Here is a 24584-nt window from a genome sequence, read left to right as displayed (position 1 = left end):
AGTATACTACAATCAATCTGCCCAATAGAAGTGCATGCTGTACTGTTGTCCCGTCCACCCTCCTGAATCCTATCCTGAACCATTGTGACAGTCGAGAGGGTACTGTGTACGTCACATAGGCGGAGTCAGAGTACACTGTCACCTCCTTTGCTCTGCTATGTTCCAGTGCTAGTATTAGGGCCACTGGTCCTGCTGCTTGTGCTGAGTGATGGGATGGTAGTTGCGCACTGGCTACTACCTCACTTGTAGCATCTACCTTCAGTCTTACTGCTGCAGTTCCTGTATGCCTGAACCCCATCTGTCAGGTAAATTGCCAAAGACCCGTCAATGTAGAGCACGTCTCCCCCCTCAAGTGCATCCTCCTCTACCTTGCGAATGTCACTGAACATCTTTATGCCTCGCCCGAAGCTGGCCGCCCCCTGCAATCCACATAAGTGTGTCTCCATTCAGCAGTCTTCCTGTGCCTTGTCTGCACGGCCACCGGACCATCCATCCACCCCCTCCCCTATCAAAGGCAGTTCGCACCCGGGGATGAGCGCTGCCATGGTGTGCTGTCAGGGGCGATAACGGCCAAGGTGCCAAACACAATGTACACTTCAAAAGGTATCCCACGCCCAGGTGCCATCGCTCACATGGCCTCCTCAGACCCCGTGTCTCCAGGCAGGCCTCGCCTGATGCTGGCCGCCCCCCTGCAATCCACATAAGCAGCAGATTTTCGATTCCATTCCTCTCACTGTATTTCTTTGCGTATTCTGTGACTCGTTTCTGTGCTCTGGTCAGCTACCTTCGCCGCTTGTAGCCCGTGTGAACACCTGTACCATCGCTATAAATTATTTTAGTTTATTTACCACACAATGGCTACAATAATGCCCTACATGTACGAGCCCGAGTATACCGAGGAGGAACTACTGGAAAGGGAAACATGCGAAAACGATGGGGCTTCGGACGGCAGTTGGCAGGACGAATCAACGGATGAAGACACTGGACCTAGTTGCATGGACGGTGTTTCCACCTGGTGCACATGCAATCGGTGCGAGCTAATGCCAACGAGGACGAAAACTGCTGCTGCTGTGAAAACTCAGGATGCGTGGCCTACATTTCGGAAGGCGATCCACGATCGCAATGCATCACAGAGCTGCCAGACTTCTGGGCAGCCTGCCTCACACGGTCCGTGTTGAGGATAATGATCGTGCTTATGCACAAACTTCGCGCAACTACCTGTTCTCCTGTAATATACTGCTTGGCTTGCTGAATCCAACTGTTTGTTGGTGAAGGTAAGGCCATGTATCCTAGTCATATTTCGTTGATTTTTACATTTCTATCTATTTGCGAGTAGAGTACTGAATAGTGCTAGTTCATTGGTCTCATTGCTATTGACTTGAGTTTCAATTGTTATGCTATTAATAGATCTATTTATTTTCATCTGTGTCAATTGTCATCGAATTGCATCCTTCGGGGGTCCAGTCTATAATGTAAGCATGTTTCCTTCTCGTGCAAGACAGAACATCCAACGGACGAGTCACATGTTCAGAGTTTAGTCACATAATTTATACATTTCTGCATACTAAGCCGCACATGATGAACTGGTATAGTTCCGGCGACCAAAACAAACCTTGGATTGAACATTGTATGGTTCATTTACTTTTGTATCACATTTTTATTCATCAAGATTGTATAATAATGTCGATATTTACTTTTCAGATTTATCAACAATGCCTGCCTGTTCGATTAGCGGTTGCCCTTCGAAGACCCATGCGAAATCTGAAGGCACTACAATGCATGTATTCCCGAAAACTGTTGATCGAATAAGAGAATGGGTCAGACATTGCGGATATCCACTGGATGAGCTGGAAAGTAGAGTCCAACAAGTCTTTGAGGACAAGAGGGGTGATCGATACCGCATCTGCAGCCGGCACTTTTCCTCAAACACGTACGCCACATCTTGGGTAACAAAGAAGAATAAACGGCGGACGACACAAAAATTGCTCGCAAACGCTATTCCCACTCTATTCGTCCACATTCCGCCACTGTTGAGTCAAGTGTCCGGATTTAGCTTTAGGCCTTGCGGTAGTGTGTAGGTAGCCGAATGGATTAATTGATATTTTAGGTGTTGTGTCTCTTGTAATACTTTCGACATTGATATGAGTGTATAGCATTTTGAATAATGGCAATTTTTAATATTGGCATTTCATTATCAAACAATAATTTACCTTTACAACTGCTTGACTATCCCTTGAATCTGAAGCAAGAACATTCTACATCCGTGACGTGCTCGCAGTTATCAACCACTTCTAACGCGTATCAGGTAATCTTACTTGGCTATTCCGCTACAGACTTGTTTTATGCATGTCAAGTAATAGTTTTTATGTATCGTGTAATTATTTTACCGAATGTTTGGTTAGTGCTTTCCAATTGATATACACCTTAGTTATCGTCCACTGGAGTTTGTTTTCAGTTATAATTAGTGTAATCCATACTAATGCAAGTACTGTCTTTCAGGGAGATGCAGAAGCGTCCACCACATTGACAACATCCCTAGATGTTCTTCAGGAGCACGAGGTATGGATACTGACAGCTCCATCGAACTAGATCATCAGAGCTGGAATACTTGTCGTTTGATTGTTCTACACAATGTTTCATTTGTGGTTAGCCATTGATATGTACCTGTGCGGTCGACCCCAAGTGTGTGTTATGTTTTCAATATTTTAATCCCTACTAATGCAAGTACTATGTTTCGGGCAGTTGATGGAGCGTCAACCCCTGCACTTGATGCGGAGCCTCACATTCAAGTAATTCCAGGGGAAGTGGAAGCGGGACCTTGCGTAAAAGAATCGGCGCAACAGCTTTCGGAAGTGCGCACTACATTTACAACATCCCTAGATATTCTTCGGCAGCACGAGGTATGGATACTGACAGCTCCATTGGATCATATAACGTGATTCCATTTGCTATACTTTCTTCCCTATTAACGCAAGTACTGTGTTTCAGGGAGACGATGGAACTTCCACTACAATCACAACATCCCATTTAGATGATGCAGATCTAAATAAATCGGAGAAATAAGTCGATTAAATCTGATCATATTTAGATATTCCTTGATTCTTTTAGACAATGCATCATTTGTGGTTATCTCTTTATATGTACCTGTGCCGTCGACCCCAAGTGTGTGTTATGTTTACAATATTGAAAACCATACTAATGCAAGTACTGTGTTTCAGGGATTTGCTGATGCCTCCTATCCAATACAATCATTCATGGCAGTCCATGCGGAGCCAGAGGTATGGAGACTGACAGTTCCATCGAACTAGATCCTCAGTGCTCGAATACTTGTCGTTTGATTGTTCCACACAATGTTTTATTTGTGTTTAGCTATTGAGATGTACCTGTGTGTTCGTCCTCACGTGTGTTTTATGTTTTCAATATTGTTATACATAGTAATGAAAGTACTATGTTTCAGGGAGTTGATGGAGCGTCATTCCGTGCTGTCTATGCGGATACAGAAAATATAGTCGTTGCAGCGTAAGAGGAAGGGAAGACATGCGGAAACAAATCGGAGCAACAGCGTGCAGATGTTGAAGTTCGAGTCAAGAAAGTTGCAAATAAAAGAAACAAAAATAATATTAGTTACAAACCGTTCATAATTTTAGAAATTGTTTTGTGCTAGGGACTATATTATGTTTTTTTCATGTCAATTGTACTATACTTTATCTTGTGTTTAAACTGAACATCCCTTTTCCAATCTGTCTACGAGTTACCCGTGGGTGTACAAACTATACATACACGAACAGTGAAGCAAATGAGAGATGTTGCTTGCCAGACCATTTACACTATGGAGGAACTATTAATTCAGACGCCGCGTGTTGCGACTCGAGATGCTTATGTCCAATGGCCAGAACATGAATTGAATGTGTCCGGAGAATCCAGTAAAGTTTTATTGGACCATTGCTACAGTGCGACTGCAACACCACAAGAAGATGATACTGAATGTATTGAAGATAGCTCTGAAGTAGTCGCAGATCAATTCACACAATCTACACCCACCAAAAAAATGCCACCCAAAAAGCTGTCAACATTGTTGTGTTCTCCCATCAATGTTGAAGTAACAGATGTTGAAATGACAGAGAATGAACCAGCAGCAGCATTCGCCGATGCATCAGAACCTGATATCGGCGATATTTCTTTCAATGCTGCAGATATGTCCTCAACGATGCAGTCCGAAACAACTTTGACGCCGGATGACAGTCTAATGAAAGAGGGCAAATACATAGTATTCGACAGTTGTTTGATGGATATTATAAGGATGCTGAAATGTGGGCATTCAGTTAGAGGGAATTCAGTTAGAGGGAAAGTATCTGGGAAGCCATTGATTCATGTGACTTGTCAAAAACAAGTCAGTAACGTCAAAATACATGCCGCCTGTAGATTGAATCATACGTTCTCATGGTCTGCACAACCGATGCTGGGGAAACTGCCAGCAGGCAATCTACTGTGTGCAGCTGCCTCACTTTTTAGTGGGTCCAGTTTTAGAATGTTAGAGTCTTTCTTTCAGTATGTGGGACTCCATTTCATTTCTAAAACGCAGTACTACAAATTCCAACATGATTATCTTTTTCCGGCCATTAGTGATGCTTGGAAAATTGAACAATTGTCTCTAGCAAGTACATTCGAAGGCAAACGATTCAGGCTAGCCGGCGATGGACAGTGCGACAGCCCTGGATTTTCTACCAAGTACTGCACCTACCACTTTCAGGCCATGGATAGTAAGAAAATTGTGAGTTCGGTGGTCGTACAGGTGTCCCAATGTAAATCCTCAGTGGCCATGGAGAAACTAGGATTTATAAAATCATTGGAATATCTACAATTGAGGGGAATGCACATCGACCTCATACCCACGGACAGACACGTTTCAATTGCCAAGACAATGAGAGAGCAGTTCCCACATATTAAACATCAATTTGACGTATGGCATCTTGCTAAATCAATCAATAAGAAAATCTCGGCTTCAGGGAAAAAAAAAGGTTGGAAAGTATTTCACAGTGGTCCCAGTCTATCAGCAACCATCTTTGGTGGAGCTCCAAAACTTGTGAAGGGTCAGTGGAAATCCTACTTGAAAATGGCGGTCACTGATGCACCACTGTACCAACGTTCACCGCTGGACAGAAAACCAACATGTCCACCAATGTGAACATGGCCCTTTGCCCACAGAGGAGGCACAGAAGAAGAAGTGATTGATTCCATCTTCACCTACACACAAAGCCATTGAGAAGATTGTTTTCGATAAAACGCTAACAAGATATTTGAGGGGACTGACAGAATTCTGTCACACAGGAGGTTTGGAGGTGTTCCACAATATGTGCCTAAAGTACAGGCCAAAGCGATTGCATTTCGGCATACAGGGCATGAAACATAGGACTCTACTAGCGGTCTTGGCCCATAACGAGAATGTGTGCCGTGAACAATCTAGGACTACGGGAAATGTAGGGATGCCTCGCTACATAACGGCCTTTGCAAAAAAGAAGTAAGAAATGGGTGGTGAAAACAGTATATGAGGAAATGGAGTTCGACTTTGTTAAAGGCCTTATTGTTACTGTACTAGAGAAGCACAGATATGGAATTTTGAGCGTTTCTGTGCACAGCACTGATGCATTGCCACCGAACATTGCCACTGTGCCATGTCCACCCAAAGCAGAGCTCGTTGAGAAGTACAAATCCCGGTTTAAATGATTGTAATCTGAATGTCTTTTTGAAAATAATGTTATTGTGCAGTGTGCATACAAAGTATGCTAACCCTAACCCCTCCCTTCACCATCCTGGGTGGCGAACAACATGGGTGTCATCTTTGACTTCTCTCTCTATTCACCTCATATCGCTGACCTTGTGAATATGTGTATGTATATATTTTTGTTGCTGTAACTAAGTTTTGCAATCTCATGTAAATGCTGTGCACTGTTAACCGAGGGGAGGCTTGCGTATTGCAAATAATAAAACAAACAAACAAACAATAAATCTCACTTTCAACTCAACTCCTTGGCTACTTTATACTTTCCCTGACCTTCCCCCAAAAAGTCAATGTCTCCATAGTTATGGTTCTCTAGGGCTGAAAAGCTTGTGGACAATGAGGACAGAATTGGGGGCCTTAGAACGCGCCAAGCGAGGCGTTGCAGACGGGAGAGAAGCCAGTTCGCATTTGCACATTAAGGCTTAGTACATAGATGGAGTCGAAAATGTAAGTTCTCACAGATGGCTTTACACGGGATGTTGCAAAGTAAGAATGTATGCTCATGCAGATTGAAGGTCAGCGGCTTTGATTTTTTGCTCGCGGGCTGAAGAGGCTTGTGAATCGCACTGGCAGTATTTTTTTTTAAAACTTTATTTTTGGGTTTTAATATACACATACAACAACGACCTTTGGTGATAGGTCAAAACAGCATAACAACATACAACGATATTGCGTTCATTACACTTACAATGCATTTTCACAAGTTCTGGGGTCACCTTGCAATGGTACAAAGGGTCTCTAAGACAAAGTGCTCTGCTGAGGGTCCTGAAGATTGATCGGGGTCGGGCTCATAGCTGTGTCTTGGATTGCGGGTGGAGATTTAGAGGTGGGGACATCAGGTGTAGAGAGTAAATATTCAATGTAGGGAGCCCATATATCCGGGGGGCGTGCGTGTAGAGGGAGAGTCCGTAGAAACTCGGCATCCATGTCTTGGCAATACAGGATGTCGTTCTTCCACGCTGCCAGTGAGGGAAGGGGGCCGCGACCCCAGGTCAAGGCAATTCTCCTGCGGGCGAGCACCAGGAACAGAGAGGCGAGCCTTTTCCCGGGAGCCTGCAGGTGTTTGGTCATGCTCAGGAGGGCTATGGTCGGTTGCGGGGCAATCGTTTCACCGATCACATCACTCGTGTGCTGTAGGACCGCAGACCAAAAACGGGCCACGCCCGGGCACTGCCATGCGAGGTGAACAAAGTCAGCGTCTGGAAAAGCGCATCTCTCACAGTGATCGGAGGCGTCAGGGTGATGACGTCGCCTCTTTTGGGGAGTGTAATATGTTTGATGGATGAAGTTGAAGTGTATCTGCTTATATCGAGTGTTTAAAGCTACTTTTTGAGTTTGTTGGAGAATGTAGGACCATTCCACATCGGGTATCGTGATATGGAGTGCTCTTTCCCAGCGCTGTTTGGCATTGACAGCGGGTGTCGTAGTGTCAGCCAGCAGTAATCTATATATCGTGGAAACCAGCCGCCCCTCTCCCCTTGCTTGTATCACCCTGTGCAGGAGGGTCCACGTTGGGGGTTGCTTAGGGAATGATGGGAGGATAGCCTGCAGGGTGTGCCGTAGCCTGAAATAGAGAAAAATGTCGAGTGAAGTGTTGCCCCCTCTCTCCCTGATCGCCTGCGGCGTTATGAACATGCCCTCTGGGAAGAGGTCTCCCAGAGTTTGGATATTGGTTTTGTCCAGCCAGATCAGGAAGACTTTTTCATTAGTCAGAGGTATGCCGGGGATAAACCTGATGGGTAATAGCGGGGAGTATCTTATCTGTATTTCGTATTTGCGGGCTATTTTCTTCCAGATGGCGTATGTGGATTGGACTGTGTTTAGTGTGCTGTACGGAACCGATTGCTCGCTGAAAATGACAGCTGTCAAGAAGTTGGGCGATGCTAGGGCGCGCTCGACCTGAACGTGTGGTCGGATATATTCAGACGCATACCAGTGGCCAAGGAATGGGGCCTGGGCCGCCCAGTAGTATTTTTCTACATCTGGAAGCGCAAGGCCGCCCCGAGTCACCGGCAGCGTCAGCGTCGCATATGCGACTCGTGCCGGCTTGCCCGCCCATATTAATTCTAGGATGAGGGACTTGATTTTCTGAATAAAGGCGCGCGAGAGTATTAGGGGTATGTTTGTGAATAGATAGAGAAGCTTGGGGAGAATCACCATTTTGGTGAGTGAGACCCTCCCCCAGAGTGTTAACGGGAGGGACTTCCACCTTTGGACCCGCTCTTGAAGGGAGTGGAGCACCCGGCCGTAGTTGTCCTTAAAGATGTCATCATGATTAAGTGACATTAGGATCCCTAGATAGCGCACCTTGGAACTTTCCCACTTAAAGCCGTGGTCATCTCGAAACATAGGAGTGGATTTCGTGAGTGGAAATATTACCGATTTCGAGTGATTTATTTTGAGGCCAGATATGCCGCTAAATCGGATTACCTCACGCATAACTGGATTGAGGTTTGTCTGTGGATCTTTGATGAAAAGCAGCACGTCGTCCGCATAAAGGGAGACGATCAGCTTGTGAGGGCCCAGGGTGATGCCCCTATCCGTTCGGCGCTCTCTCAGTCTTGACGCAAGTGGTTCCATGACTAGCGCGAAGATGAGGGCGGACAGGGGGCATCCCTGCCTAGTGCCACGCTCCAGTCTGATTCCGGGAGATCTAGTGCTACCGAGGGTGATATAGGAGCAGGGGTCGTTGTAAAGAAGAGAGACCAATTTGACAAAGGTTTTACCCAAGCCCATTTGTGTAAGAGTTGCAAAGAGGTAAGGCCACTCGACGGAGTCGAACGCCTTCTCGGCGTCCAACAGCACCGCTATGGCTTGCTGTGAGGGGTCCAAAGCGGCGATGACGCCGAAGAGTCGTCTAATGCCATATGTCGTGCTGCGGCCTGGGATAAATCCGGCTTGGTCTCCTAGGACCAGTGCGGGCATGAGGGGAAGGAGGCGGTTAGCGAGGATCTTGGCGAGGATCTTGTTATCTAAATTGATTAGTGAGATTGGCCTATAGGAAGCGCAATCGTCCTGTGGTTTGCCTACTTTATGCAGGAGAGTCACGTTGGCTTCACGGAGGGTGGGAGGGAGTATTCCGCGCTCCAGGGCTTCTTCGTATACTTGTAAGAGTATCGGGGCAATCACGGCAGCATGGCTTTTATAGAATTCGCCTGTCAAGCCGTCGGGACCAGGCGCCTTGGTGCTTGGGAGAGATTTTATTGTGTCTGTAATTTCTACTAAGGAGATGGGAGCATTTAGGGGTTCGCGTAATTCCTGGGTCACCCAGTACAGTTCTGTGTCGTTTAGGTAGTTCTGAATCTCTTCAGGGTTGCTAGCGGTGTGGGAACTATACAGGTTTTGGTAGAATTTATGAAATGTGTTGGTGATTCCCTCTTCGGTGTAGGATAGGGTTCCCTGCGCGTCTCGGATATATTCTACTCGGGGGGGTGTTTGATCCAGTCTCAGAAGGCGGGCTAGAAGCGCCCCGGGTTTCTGCCCCTCACCATACTGTCTGATCTTGTGTCTCCGGCTCAAAAATTTCAGTTCACGTTCTGCTGTCACCTGAAATTTATCTAGTTCAGTCTTTAGTTCGGCCTGAATCTGCCTGTCAGGGGATGTTGCATGAACCTTTTCAAGAGCCTTCAAGCGTCGTTCACATTCCGCCAACTCACGCCTGACTAGCTTCAGGATACCGTTTTCTTTGGCCAAGCAGACACCCCTCACATAGCATTTAAATGACTCCCATAGAGTGCCGGCTGAGTCGACTGAACCCTGGTTTGTTGCAAAAAAGGAGGTGATGTCCTGACGAAGCTCATCAGCGAAGATGGGATCTGAAAGTGAGCCGGGTTTGAACCTCCAGTTCACGGGAGGTCTTGGAGACTTAGACATTGTAAAGTCAAGTGTGACCATGGAGTGGTCGGGGAGGGATCGTGGTAAGATGTGGCATGGGCCCCACTCGAAAGGGCTGAGTGTTGATACCAAGAGATAGTCGATGCGGGAGCTGGTGTTATGGGCCGCTGAGTGAAAAGTATAATCTTGAGACTCCGGATGAGTGCGTCTCCAGATATCAGACAGGTCGAAGGCTTGACAGATCTCCGTGACTTGGCGGCTGGCTTTGGAAGCTCTGCTGTTGCAGCCGTGTGATTTATCAATGCGCGGGTCAAGCGGGGTGTTGAGATCAGCTCCCCACATCACTGTCGCCGAGGCGTATGTGCCCAGGTTGGGCATAATCCAGTTGAAGTTGCTCGGTCCGTCGACATTGGGGGCGTAGGTGTTTACCAGGACTACCTCTCTCCCAGCAAGCAGGCCCCTCACCAGCAGGAACCTGCCCTCCCCGTCCCTCTTAGAGCCGATCAGGCTGAAGCCGGCTTTTTTGTCAATTAGTATTGCCACCCCTCTCGCGTAGGAGGAATATGAGGAGAAGTATCTGTGGCAGCCCCATGACCGGGCCCAGGATTGTTCCGCCGTTGGAGTCAAGTGGGTCTCTTGTAGCATAGCAATGTTGACTTTGTGCCGCCTTAGATATTGTAGAACTTTCCTGAGTTTAGAAGGCTGGTTCCCACCGCGGATGTTCCATGTAGCAATTTTAAGCGATCCCATATCGTAGCAGTCTAGAAGAGCGGGCTGGTGACACCACGACCCCGTGGCACATATTAGGCATGCGGTTATCGCAAGGTGTGATACCTATTGCAGGTTTTGGCATAGGACTTCGAAATTGTAGAGTGCTAGAACGCAATTGCTGAAACAATAACATTTTGGAATTCTCGGGATCTCTCCCGTGTGCAGGCAACCCCCAACAGGCCTGCAGATTAGCCACCCCGTTTCCTCCGGGATGAGTAACTTTTGTAACCCCTCCCTGCGTGGGCAACCCCCAACTCGCCCATGGGATACACACCCTTATCAGTTGAGCCACCGACAGTGCCGTGCTTGGGGCGCTAGACGCCTCGCAAGAGGCTGTGTGGCCCAGAGACAGTTAATCATATGATTCTGTGGGAACTGGTAGATGTCGCTGACATCGAAAGGATCTGCGTCGCCTCATTTTGCCGCGTTTGGGAGCATTTATGGTGGGTTCCTGCGTATGCGTTCGCCCCTGCGCGGGCTCTGGTTGTTGGGAGCCTGCCCACAGTTCTTCCGATCCAGGTACTCAGTGGCCTCCTCAGGCGAAGCGAAGAAGTGGGCTCTACCCTCATGCTGGATGCGGAGTTTGGCGGGGAACAGCATCGAGTAGAGAATCTGGTTGGCTTGAAGCCGCCGTTTGATTGCTGTGAAAGAGCGCCTCTGTGCTTGAACCGCGGGTGTGAAATCGGGAAAGAACTGAATCGAGTCGCCATCAAATTGGAGATTCCCTTTCTCTCTGGCTGCTCTAAGTATGGCATCGCGGTCCTTGTAATTAAGTAATCTGGCTATGATTGGGCGTGGGTTTGCCCCCGGGACCGGTCTGACCGTAGGGATTCTGTGCGCTCTTTCCACTATGAATAAATGTGAGAGAACCTCCGGGCCGAGCAGTTCGGAGCAAATACGTTCGACATGGTCCTCCATTTTGATTTGAAGTTGTTGCTCTCTTACTCCAATAATTCTGATGTTGTTCCTACGGGAACGGCCTTCTAGGTCTTCGTTCTTAGCAGCGATAGCTTTTATCTGGGATTCCAACACCGAGACTCTAGTGGTCAAGGATGCTGTGCCATCGTCCAGACTGGACACACGCTGTTCGACAGTGTCCAGTCTCTCGGCGTGTTGATCGAGGCGATGTTGGATACGATCTACTTTGGACGACAAATTGTCAAGTTTGCTTCCCAGGCCACCTATACCGGCTTTTAAGTCCAATAGGATTTCCTTGATGCCGGGCTCAGGGATCTGGGCTTCTATGGAGCCTTCTTCCGCCGCTGGGGACGCTGGTCTGCTCGCGGTATTCGATGGCCTGGTGGCTGAGCTGGCCTCAAAATTGAGTTTTTTTTGGGACTTATCGTATTTCCCCATGCTGTGTGTTCCTCCAGGGCACTTTCACTGACAGGCTGAAGCGAGAATAGTATGGCCGCGGCAGTGTTTGGGGCTAGATGCTGAGCTCCCTATCGCGGCCAGGGGTGATCAGGCCGGATGGCTCGTGCAGCGCTTCAACAGCCCAGCGGTCCCCGCTCCGCTCCGGGAGACCTCCGCCCTCGATGCCGCCAACGCGGTCCACCTCGCTCGGCGGTGTGCGTATGATCGTGTGTTATTCGGCGTTGGGTCCTGTGGGCCAAGCGTCGGAGTACAGGCAGCAGAGGTGCCCGGCAGGGCTCTTACCTTCGTGTGGGTGTCCCCGGCCACGTCCCGGTGATCCTGCCACCCAAGGATTGCTGTACAGTGGGGCACAGCCGCGTCCCACATCCGCGGCGCCGTCTAGGCCCCGCACACTCGTGGGGACCGCCCCTCACGACCCTCGCCGGGCGCCGATTCCCACGGCTCCGAGGGGTCACCTCTCGCCTGCTGTGTCGTTTCACAGGTCCCGTGTTATGAGCTCCAGCTTCCCGTTCTCTCCTGGGTAGGGGGGTAGATGGAATTTCCTCGGGTCGTTGTCAGGATTCACGATGAGCGACTCTCTTGCCTCGGCCGAGCCCGTCACAAGGGCGCCGATGTCCGGCGAGCCGCGGCCTGCAACCAGACGCTCGTATCTCAGGCCGTGGATGGAGGAGCGAGTCCAGGAAAGCTTCGGGGGGCACCGCTCGACTTCGGAAGTCGGCTTCTGGCGATCAGCGGCTGAAACGGTCCCACAGAAAGGATGGATTAGACAGGATTAATTCTGGGCCTCACGGAGCTCCCTAGGAAGCCGCCATCTTGTTCGGCTCACTAGCGCCCTCATCGCACTGGCAGTATAAGGTTCTATTGTTTTTTTACCTTGAGAGACAGGGACCATGCCGAAAGGACTTCATTTGAAGGAGGGGGGCAATAACGTAAGAGACGATAAGGCTGAAAATTCTGAAACTAGACAGAGTTTCATGTTAGTTCAGTATATGAAAAATCATTGGCACGAACACAGTGGGATTTACGGACTGCATTACGCAGAGACACAATGGAAATGGCAAATATAATGTAAGTAACTCTTTAGACGCTTTTATACTGGAATGAATGAATGAATGAATGAATGAATGAATGAAGAGGAAGTAAAACGTTTGTGGGATCGTCTTTCTATCGGGCACATGGGCATGCATGTGCCCATTCGACACGCATGTAGACAAACAGTCGTTTCTCTGTGGTTCTACGCTAATAAATCATTACATTGGGCCTCATTACGACCCTGGCGGAGTGGGTTTACGCCAGCGGTATTCGCGGCGGACCCGTCCGCCCTACTACGAGTTCCCGTAGCGCCATGGAGCGGTTTCCGCCTGGTTTTTCCGGGCGGAGAAATCCATGGCGCTACGGGACCTTGTTGTTAATTACGCCACCGTATTTTACGGTGGCGTAATTAACGCCTTCCCCACTCCCATTATACCCTATGGGGCAAAAATGGGAATGGGGAAGGGTAAAATGGGGAATGGGGATTTACCGCCCCGCCAAGGTCGGAATGGGGCGGTAAATCCGCCAACCCTCATGGCGGTATCGGCAGCTTTCCGCCGTGCTCCATGGTGCATATTGCACCACGATCTCCGCCAGGGTCATAATGAGGGCCATTGTCTGTTTACCTCGATTTATTCTGTTAGTTTTCGCATTGATTTTAGAGCCGAACATACTCCATTGCACTATCCTCGCAAGCAAATAGTTTCAGCTTGGCCGTAATAAATAAAATGAATTATAGTAATAAGATCGGCTGGTGAGACTAATTTCAATTTATATGTTTTCTAAACAGGTACATCCTACTGTACTGCCACTGCCACCTATTCCAGACCCCGGCAGACAGATTTTTTAATCGCCAGCTGCAGCTTCTTGTAAACAACTGCACAACGTTGACCATTTTATGGGACGATCGCCAAGGGCCCATATGCCCTCCCATATGCCCTTACGCAGTACTAGCGGCTAGAAGCAACATATCGACCTTTACGGTGGCCTAGGGCCTAGTTGATGGAACAGCCTTGCGGTTCACCGTGTGTCCAAAGTGCTTCTTTTAACGAAAACCAACACCCTGTGTACCATAAAGGAACAGAGCGTGACTCACGATAAAGTTTAGAGGATTTGCGGATCGAGAGAAAAGAAAATAAATTCCATTACGATTTAATATGCCAATTGCTGAATATTCTCTTAATATTTAATGTCAAATAAATGTACTTTACCAAATGTACCGTATTGCTGTTTGATTTTAAAGTACAGTTTCATATTCCGAATTGTGGCGCGCTGTGTTGTGAGTTCATCTGTGTTGGTTTCCGGGTTCTGTGTGAAGTCGCGTAGAAGACGACTGGGCGCATTTGCCTACGCAGCACAGTAACGTCACACGGAGAGAGGCGGGGAATATGAATGTTTTGATAATGTCAGGCTCAGGGGCGGGGGATATGATTTAGTGCCGCAAAAGCAGGTCAGCCAGGGCGATGGGGCAAGTGATAGGATTATCACAAAATGGCAGCTCCCTGAAGCCTGTTTTCACGTGTGTTTAATGGACGAAAACTCGGGTAAGGTCCATAGGAAATTTTTCAAAAATCGAGCGTTTTAGGCTTAACAACACATGGCCGACCCATAGGGACAATAACATTTTTTGACCGAACCATTCCTTTAAGAGGCCTTAAATCCTGTTTGAAATGCCATGACACCCGCCACTTGTTCACCTCATCTGCCAATCCCAATTTTCCAATACTAGCTCTTCACTGTCTCATGCTCTCTGTGTCCTATGTGCAACCCTACAGGTGACGTCACCAATTTATTGGCCAATGTAGTACAGAATAAATCAACTACAAATTTTCGCTAAGCCCAGCAATCAACTTTTATAAAATGAAACTTGTGCCGACGCTAATCTTTGGAACAGAGGCCTCACTCAGCATGCCTCAGACGATATGGAACAAAATAGAAGGTATGGTCTGGAAAGCCGTCCTAGGGCTGCCCAAATCAACGGCAATCGCGGCTATCCGAAGATAACTGGGACTGCTATCATTGGCATCGAAAGCCGATTTCAGTGCAATGAGACTATTTAGAAAAATCATCCTAGCAGACTCCCTGCCAATCTACGCTTTGATCAAAGAAGAACTGGAGAATGGTAACTGCGTCGCATTCAAGAAATGGGCCAAAATCAGAGAAGTAAGTTTATCCGACATATCATGTACGGAAACAGACCTAAAAGAAAATCCGGATAAAATTAAACGAAAACTCGAAGAAAGGGACTGGATCAGAACATTACATGCAGCAGCTGAAAACAAACTATTACGACATCTTCCGCCCACGTTTAACAAACCAAAAGTGCCAATCAAGTATGTCAGCAAATTTCCAGAAAAGAAAAAAAGAATGCTGTTCATGGAAGCCAGACTGAACATTCTGCAGACAAAAGAAATACTCGCCATTCGAGGCATGGTGGAAAATCAAATTTGCCGGCTATGTAAACACACAGAGCGTGGAAACGCTCAGGCACCTGGTGCTAACTTGTCCCTGCACCAAACAAAACAGAAACACTTACCTGTTACCGCTGATTACGAACCCCTGGATGGCCCAGGAAGACGATATGTGGAACAGACTAATCTCCGGAGAATCCACACAGTGGACGGTGGCCATGGCGATCCTAGTTGAACTGGCTTTCACACAGATCAATGAGACCACCCCTAACTGAGGCCGCTTTCACGCAGCGAGCCTAGTGGACAAAAATCGCGACGACCTCTTTGTGGCCGACGTACCCCGCATTACCCACCTAGTTTGATCTTTGGAAAACCTTTTTAGAAGAACCCGGAAAGAAAGACTTTTCAAAAGAAAACTCAAGACATCTTTTGATAAAATTACAGGCTCGCCTGAAATATAAATCAATAAAAAAAAATAATAATAATAATCAACTACAGCGCGAACACTGTTCTGTCCCCTTAATCCCAAACCACACAAAAACCCACAGCTGTCTTCCTGCCTCCAGGCAGAGTATACCAAGATTCACTTGTGATCAAACTGTACCCGCTACGTCACGTAGCGTGCAAAACGTCTCACTCCAGGAGACTTAATCAGTTGACTCACCTTCCGCAATCTAGGCCAGCTGCCTTGCTAACCCTTACAGGGATACTGTCATCTATGACCCGAGCTAAAACGGCCAATCCACAGGAAAACCACAATTTACATATCTTCTGTCATTCGTGTCCTCCAGTCAATAGTCTAGGTTATTTACCAGAACCGTTTAACTCTGTACACTGGGACCCACAACCGGCACATAGAGCTGGGTTTTGCCCAATAACACATTAAGACAAGATAGCAGCACCAGTGAGATGGATGGGGGTGCAGATTAATACTCCAACACCAAATCAATAATGACAACTCAACAGTTTGGCAAAGGGAGTCAGTTTAATGACAAGTACAAAAAACGGGGAGTCTCATGAATATCATCGGATGCGTGATCTTCTCTCTCGCTTCACAACTCCAACGAACTTCACAAAAAACACATCATTTATACTAAAAACTCATCATCAATGGCGTTTAACGCTTAAAAGTTGGTATGCAATTCTATTTGGTTCTAGAAAGGTAACTTTAATATAGGTACTATATCTGTATATGTTACCGGAGTAAGGGGATTGGGTAAACACTGTCGGGTGGGACATCTAAACCCTACCTTAAAAATGGCTACTGTGGACGCCAATGCAAGTACAACGTCCCATTGGTTCTACTAACTATAGGACCCTAGATTACCTGGTCCACTATGATTGGGTTGGCATCAACCCCACTCATACTTTTCCACTTTGCCTAGCAGCACACAGAATGGTCGGCCAGGTGCAGGGTGCCCCCCAGTTCCCCCGACCTTCCTCCAATTATTGTTACAATCAATCATCACTTTAGTGGCCATGGGCCTCATTACGACCCAGGCGGTAAGTTACCGCCTGGGCCGTGACTTTACCACCATGGCGTAAACTACGTTTACGCCATGGTGGTTGGCGGACTTACCGCCCCATTCCGACCTAGGCGGGGCGGTAAGTCCCCAATCGCCATTTACCCTTCCCCATTCCCATTTTTGCCCCATAGGGCATAATGGGAGTGGGGAAGGCGTTAATTACGCCACCGTAAATTACGGTGGCGTAATTAACTCCATGGTCCCTTAGCGCCATGGATTTTAACACCTGCTAAAAGCAGGTGTTAAAAGCACCATGGCGCTAGGGGACCTCGTAATTGGCGGTAAGGGGTCGGCGCAGCTAACGCTGGCGTTAACCCCTTACCGCCAGGGTCGTAATGAGGCCCCATGTGTCAATTATTTCACTGTGGTTGGCCTCGAGACTGCATCTCTGTCTGGAAAAGTTCTGTCTGGCAATCCGCCATGCGTAGTAGGTGAGAAAGTCTCACTTCTTCTCGCTCGGCTGGTCACATGCTTCAGACATTGTGAATTTGCCTCTTCCTCATGTAATTAGTGTATTTGATTTTCACTTTACCCACCACCTGCCTTTGGCTTCTTATCTCGACCTTTCAGAGCAGGTTATTCTGTTCCTTGCTTCATTAATTGTGGCTACTGTTCATCTATTTTAGCTGACATGTCCTTGGTTTTTCTGGCACGATTTGCCTCTGCTGAGTTTCGTTCTTCCTTTTATTCTTGATTTGGTAAATATGAAGCTCTCCTTGTGTGGCCTTTAGTAACCTCTGGTTAATTCTGTTTCTTGTGCAAAGTGGAAGTATACTCGTATAACGTGCTTCTTTTGAGGTAGATATGTATAGGTAGCGCTTGCTGCACTCTATCTTTCTACTAAGCATAGCAAGCCGCACAATTTCCTTAGCTTTCTTGCGGTTCTAAGCATATGTACATGCGTAAACTGGTTGAATATCTTTGTCATGCTTACAGCTTAAGCTTCTTACATTTTACACCGTCCTTTCACTTTAGGTCCACGATGTCCCTTGACCATGGCGTTTCGTCTCTTTACGTCCTTCTCTGGCCGTCATCTCTTCTATATGTGAGTCAGTCCGGGTTCTTGTGTCGTCACCATTCGTCTTCCATTAAGACCTTTTTGGTTTCTTCAGGGGTTGTACTCAGACAATCTTCATTTCGTTTAATTTGTTGATATGTTTTTTTCAATGGGTACCATACTGTCCATGGTTTCTTAAGTATAGGTACTTCAATAGGTGCAGTTTTCTAATAGGTACTGGACAGAGCCCCGCTGCGGCTCTCTGTTGGTTTATTTGCCGATCATATGTCACATATTTTGGCGTGAATGTTCCTGGTACTTCAAAATGGACGGTTGGAGAGTGGGCTGTACTTGGGTCCTCCTCTACACTCCGCCCCTCTGGGCGATTCATCAACCAATTTCATCTCTTCCTTTGTATCCATCTTCTATGGTTCCTCTGGATTCCCTTTTATTTCATTTCTTGGCTCTACTCTTTCTTCATCTTCTGTGTCTATACATGATGGTCTGAAGAAATGTCTCTTTGAGGTGCATATTTTTATGACTCCTTTTAAACTGCTTACTGTTCTCACGTGTTCGTCCTTGTTCCACGTCATTAGTTGACACTGTCCATTTGGGCTGCAGTAAACCCATCTTCCCACACAATTTCTATGCTTCCTGGGATATAGAAACTTTGTTCCTTCTGGTGCATGAATGCTGGATTTCCCAACGTCTCTTATTTCCTCATCAGTCAGGTCCTTGGGCATCCATCCTAGTTCTTCATCCCTATGGCCTTTTTCGAAGTTTTCTGGCACTGAGAGATTATTATCTTGACAACACAGAATCCTAGCAATATCATCACTAGCAACGTTCCTAGGAACTTGAATGCATCTGCCATCCATTGTGGAACCCATGAAAACAGTGATCCAAACCAACTGTCGTCGTCCACTTCGTCAGTTTCATCAATCATTTGATTCTGTAGTTTTGTCATCATACTTATGGCTTCTGTTAAAGTTCCATTTTCTTCGTCGTGAGAAGGTATAAATTTGCAACATGATTCTCCAATATTTGCACAAACACCTCCATCAAGAGCTGTCATCATGTCTAGTACATATCTTTTCTGGAGACATCAATCGGATTGCCCTTAGCTCTTCTTTAATTGCGTTGAATCCTTTTATGGTCGTGTTGATGGTTTGCAGTAACTCCCATCTGGTTATCTGCATCCATTTAGTATTTGCTCCAACTTGAAATCTTGTTTGTTTGTTTGTTTGTTTATTTATTTGTAATGCGCACCAGACCCAGGGGTAACCAGGCGCGGCAGAAGAATATGCAAAACTTACAATGTTACAGAAATGTTACAGAAATACACAATATTACAAAATGTACATAAGTTATACAGAGGTTCATCAAATACAATTTACAAATTTACATAGATGCCGGTGTAGGCGCTGGTTAGGGATAAGGTATACAGGATGCAGAGTTGCAGAGTTCCATCAGACTAGAGAGGCAAAGGGATCTGAGTAATTACGGATAATTAGCATTAATGTGGTTGATAAAGTGTACGGAGGGTTGGTCTATTCTCAGGTTGTGTGGCAAGGCATTCCACAATTTAGCAGCTATTACCGGGAAGCTAATACAGCCAATTTTGGCAAATTTAAATCTTGGTATTACCAGACAGTTCGAATTGACCGATCTGGTCAGTCTGTAAGATGTTTTTCTCTTTATTTTGTCCGCCAGGTAGCTAGGAGCCGCATTGTTTAGAGCTTTATGCGTCAAGGAAATCATTTTTAGATGGATTTTGTCGTCAGTAGAAAGCCATTTATATTGTTGTCTAGTAGAGGAGATATGTTCTCTTTTATTTATGCCGAGTGCAGCTCTAATTGCATTATTTTGTAAAATGTGGAACCTTCGGGTAATGGCTTTGTTGGCCCCACTGTAAAGGGCGTTACAGTAGTCGAGACAGGATAGTATTAGGGCTCTCGCCAGGATCATACAACTGGCATTGGAAAGGAATGGTTTACCTGCTCTTATTAGTTTACAGGTATAGGCTGTCGTAGAGGCTAGTGAGTTGACCTGTTTGGAGAATGACATAGTGGAATCAAGATAAAAGCCAAGCATTTTTACTTCCCTAGAGACCTTTATGACATTACCGTCTATGATGAATGCAGCGTAGTCTGGGCCTAATTTGTTGATATTGGCCTGTGTGCCCAGGATGATCAGCTCTGTCTTGTCGTCATTCAGGCATAGACCATGCAGTGCCATCCACGCCTCAATGATGAGATACACCCTATTCACCAACTCCCCATCGTTGACATGATCCCTAGAAAGTGGGAGGAGAATCTGTGTATCACCCACATAGTTAGTGTAGGTGATACCTAGATTGTCCAAATCATCAAAAAGGGGTTTGGTGAAAATGTTGTATAGGGTAGGGGAGACACAAGAGCCTGCGGGACTCCACATGTAATTGGTGTAGGGTCCGCTGCTGCTGAAGGGGAGAAAACTCGCATTGTTCTCTCGCTAAGGAAGGATTCTATCCATCTAATAGCCTGGGTGGAAAACTGAGCAGCAGAGTCCAGATGTCTACAGAGGACCTTGTGGTCCACAAGGTCGAAAGCCGCTGAGAGATCAAGTAGTAGGAGGAGTGCTGTCTTTCCATGATCTCTCAGCTCATCTATTTGGGTCTTTAAGTCAATGAGGGCTGTCTCCGTTCCATGTAATGGCCGGAAGCCCGATTGTCTCACTCCCAGTAACTTGTGAGATTCAAGATGTTTTTGAATTTGTGTGTACGCCACTTTGTCCAAAATCCTCAGTAGAAATGGTACCGTAGTAATTGGGCGGTAATTGGTAGGGATCAGGGGGTCTAATGTCTGTTTCTTGCGAAGCAGGAGCACCCAATATTGTTTTAGGTTGGCCGGGATGTTACCAGTAGTGAATGAGGCATTAATCAGTTTGGAGATAAAGGGAGATACATTTCTGGCGGCGTCTTTTATTATCTGTGCTGGACAGATGGCCCCTTTGCAGTTGGAGGGTTTGAGTGAGAATATGATTTTCTCTACCTCTATTTTGGAAGTTTTGGTGAAAGTGAATTTGTTAGTTTGGTCGTTTGAGATATCATTGGGCAGTGCCTGGGGCTGATTTGGGATGTTTAGCGAGTCTTTTTTTAGTTGGATTTTCTTTTGGAGAGTGTTTATTTTGTTTCCTAGTGCATCTTGGATATCTGCCCACCAAGTCTGGTCCTTAGTGCAGATATCAGGAGTGGCAATGGGAGATTCAAGTTCTTTCAATATAGAGAAGAGTTCCTTCATATTTGAGTTGGAGTTGGCAATGCGATCATTCTAAGAGTTTTGTTTTACCAGACACTTCATGTTTGTATTGGCGAGAGATAGCATTTAAATTATCCTTATTTTCATCAGTTGGGCATAGTTTCGAAGTTGATTTGCTTTTTCTCTTAGTCAGGCGTAAGGCCTTAAGTTCAGGCGTGAACCATTTGTTTAAATGGGCCTTAGGTTTACTTGTATGTAGTTTAAGCGGGGCAATTTTGTCCATAGTGTCAAGCATAATTTTATTATATTCGTGTACTAGTACACTTGGGTCTTAGTTGTCCGACAGAGCATTTAGAGTTGGGAAGATGGCTGGAATGATATTATCTGTAGTCATATTCTTTTGTTTCTGGTAAGGCAGGATGGTGCTGTACGTGGGGCTGTGGTAGATGGCCTGGTGGTTATGAGATTGAAGGAAACCAGTGCATGGTTGGTCCAAGGTAATGGCGATATGGAGGAGATGTCAGCTGTACAATATTGGAGTCGGTAACCCAATCTAGTATTCTACCTTTAGAGTGAGTGGGACTGTTGATTTTTTGGGATAGTCCTAGAGAGTCTAGAGTATTACCAATGGTTAAGGCGTGTGTGTCTGCTTGGTCATTAAATCCTAGGTTAAAGTCCCCTAGAACCAGCAGTTGTGACGTAGTTTTGGCCTTGTTGGATACTAAATTGTGCAGATCCTCCTCAAAGGTCCCAAGTGGTCCTGGTGGTCTGTAAATTAGGTGTACAGTTAGTGATTGGGTATTGTTTATGGGGAGTTTAGCAGTATGGACTTCACACGATGGTAGGGTTAGGATAGGGGCTAATCTTAGCAACAGGTTTGTTTTGAATACGATGGCAATGCCGCCTCCACGGGAAGTCTCTCGGTCTTGCCTAATTATAGTGTAGCTGTCTGGGATGGCCAGCATGAGTGATGGTCCTGCTGCATTATGTAGCCAGGTCTCGGTAATAGCAATGAAATCCAGGTTGGCTTCAGTAATTAGATCAGCTAGATCAAGGGCGTGGGCGACTAAAGATCTTACATTAATGAGCGCTCCTTTAAGAGAATGGGCTTCAGCTTCAGGTTGTAGGAGGTTAGGTTGTTTTCTAATGCTCATTTTAGGCTTAGATTTAGAAGTTTGGGAGTTCATTTTGGCTGGTGGGGCAGAAGGGAGTTTGGGTTCGTCCCTATTATATTGGAATTTCGTTTCTTGTTTAGTCGAGGGGAGAAGTCTTCTGGGCAGCTCGTATAATTTATTAAGTCTGGCACGCAGTTTAGGATTTCTATCGTTGGTTGGGCAGGGGAGGGTGGCATGTACTCCTGGTTCAAGTGCAACCATGTTCTTTTGTTCATCATGGTTCGAATTGTTGCTTATATTTAGCATATTCGGTAGAGTATGTGCTGACTTACATAGGGGGGGTTCCCTTAAGGTAGTCCTGGGAGCTAATGACTAGTAATGTAGACATGGCTGTCATGCAGCAGATATTACGTAGTCTTGTCATTATGCAAGCATTACCAATGGGGGGGTATAGCAGGTTCTTTAGACAGGCTGCATATAGTTTTGCTAAGCTGGTCAATGGACAGCAGACTGGCAAGTTTCAGTAATGCTGAGTACAATTTGCTTAGTTGATTAGCAGGGTAGATACAACTTCATAGAATAGTCCAGCGTGTGGCAGATTCTTAGATAGTCTAGACGCGATACTGCTATGGTAGCCGGCAATCAGGCATATTTCTAGGCAATTTAGATACGATTTGTAGGGTGATCTGACATTCTAGATGTCCAATCTCAACATGGTGCCAAGGTGCGGCGATTTCTCAGGCTATCTAGATACGAAACTGCTAAAGTAGCAGACAATCAAGCATGTTTCTTAAACAGTTTAAATGCAATTTGAGGGCTAACCAGGCAATCTAAATATGCAATCTCAACATGGTGCCAAGGTGCGGCGACTTCTCAGGCTATCTAGATACGAAACTGCTAGCAGACAATCCGACGTATTTCTCAGCAATTTTAGATGCTATTTATGGGCTAAACAAATTCTGGGTGTACTAATGAGCTAAACAAATTCTAGGTGTACCGTCTCAGTGCGGTGGCCAAGTACGGCGAATTCTTAGGCAATCTAGATATAATACTGCTAAGGTATCCGATGATTGAACATGTAACTGGCAGTTCAAGTGTAATTTTAGTATACATAGGCAATCTCACTATGATTATCTAAATAGAAGTCACAGTGTGGCAGATTCTGGAGAGGTCTAACTGTGGTTATTACTGTAGACAGCTCAATGTGCAACAGTAAGTGTACAAGATCAGGCGAGTCTGTCCAGGAGAGTCAAGGTAGCCTCTGTTTGTTAGAGATGAGTATAAGCATGGATAATTATTGGAGCACAGACGCGTATAATTAAGCGGCCACTCGTGCAGACATAGCAGTTAGTGAGCATGACAAACTAAAGAGTATAGTAGGTTTGGCGGCACACATGTAGTGTGTAGTCGCACAATACAGTTAGTACGGTATGACAGGAATAGTACCTTTGGTGTGGCCAGTGTATAGGGCCAGGGTGTCTGGCAGACGGCGGTCACGTCGTGAACAGGCGATGGCCTTTTTCCTGTGGGCCTTCGTCGGATGTGGGCCGGCTACGCCTGCCGGTGCCCAATCCAAGAGAAGAAGGGCAGAGCAACCAATCAGAACGAGGTGGCGACAATTAGGTGGGAAAAAGGGATATGTGTGGGCCTTAAACAATAGCACGGCCACCCAACACAGTCCTATTCTGAGCATTCAAGTAAACAACACACCTCTGGATTTCCTCATGGATAATGGTACCACGGTCAACATAATGAGTAAAGAGGCCTATGATTCGCTACCAAATCCCGCAAGGCTAAAAAAAGCAATGGTAGACATTTACCCATATGGCTCCACCATTCCCCTACCCTTTAAAGGGCTAAGCTCAGTTGTTTGCTCACCTAAGACACACACAGCGAAATTTCAGGTACATGTGTTAAAAACTGAAGCAAAAAGTGGTTGCATACTCAGTTTTAAGACTGCCGTGGACATGGGAGTAGTTCACCTCATGTACCAACTCTTGGCTCATAAGTACTTTTCTCGACCAGAAGACATTGAGGCTACTTTTTCAAAACTATTCAAAGGGCTAGGAAAACTTAAGAATCCAAAAATTCAGCTTTATATTAAGCCAGAAATAAAACCCAATGCTCAGCACTACAGGGGCATTCCCATAAATATCCAACACCAAGTAGCAGATTAAATGAACAAATAATTAAAACAGAATGTCATAGAACCGGTGTCCGGACCCACCCCAAGTGTATCTCCAATAGTACCAGTACCTAAGAAATCACCAGAGGGATCAATTAGATTACGCGTGGATATGAGAAGAGCAAATGAGGCCATCGAAAGAGAAAGACACCAAGCTCGAAGAATAATAGATATGATTCATCTGTTGCATGGAGCCAAGTATTTTTCAAAACTCGATTTAACTAAAGGATATCATCAAATCTAAATTGCTCCAGAATCCAGGTACATTACCACATTTGTGACTCACCTAGGACTTTTCCAATTCAAAAGACTCAGCTT

At 46.2% G+C, this 24584-nt stretch overlaps 1 protein-coding gene across 1 annotated transcript in view; it reads left to right on the top strand.

Moving 5' to 3' along the window:
* Positions 1–24584, top strand: part of LOC138514391 (sodium-coupled monocarboxylate transporter 1-like) — a 987363-nt gene that overhangs the window by 709604 nt on the left and 253175 nt on the right. The window lies entirely within an intron of this gene.

The sequence above is a fragment of the Ambystoma mexicanum genome, chromosome 12, assembly GCF_040938575.1.
Source record: "Ambystoma mexicanum isolate Mex_15411 chromosome 12, UKY_AmexF1_1, whole genome shotgun sequence".
Lineage (NCBI taxonomy): Eukaryota > Metazoa > Chordata > Amphibia > Caudata > Ambystomatidae > Ambystoma > Ambystoma mexicanum.
This window is presented reverse-complemented; position numbering and strand designations above follow the sequence as displayed.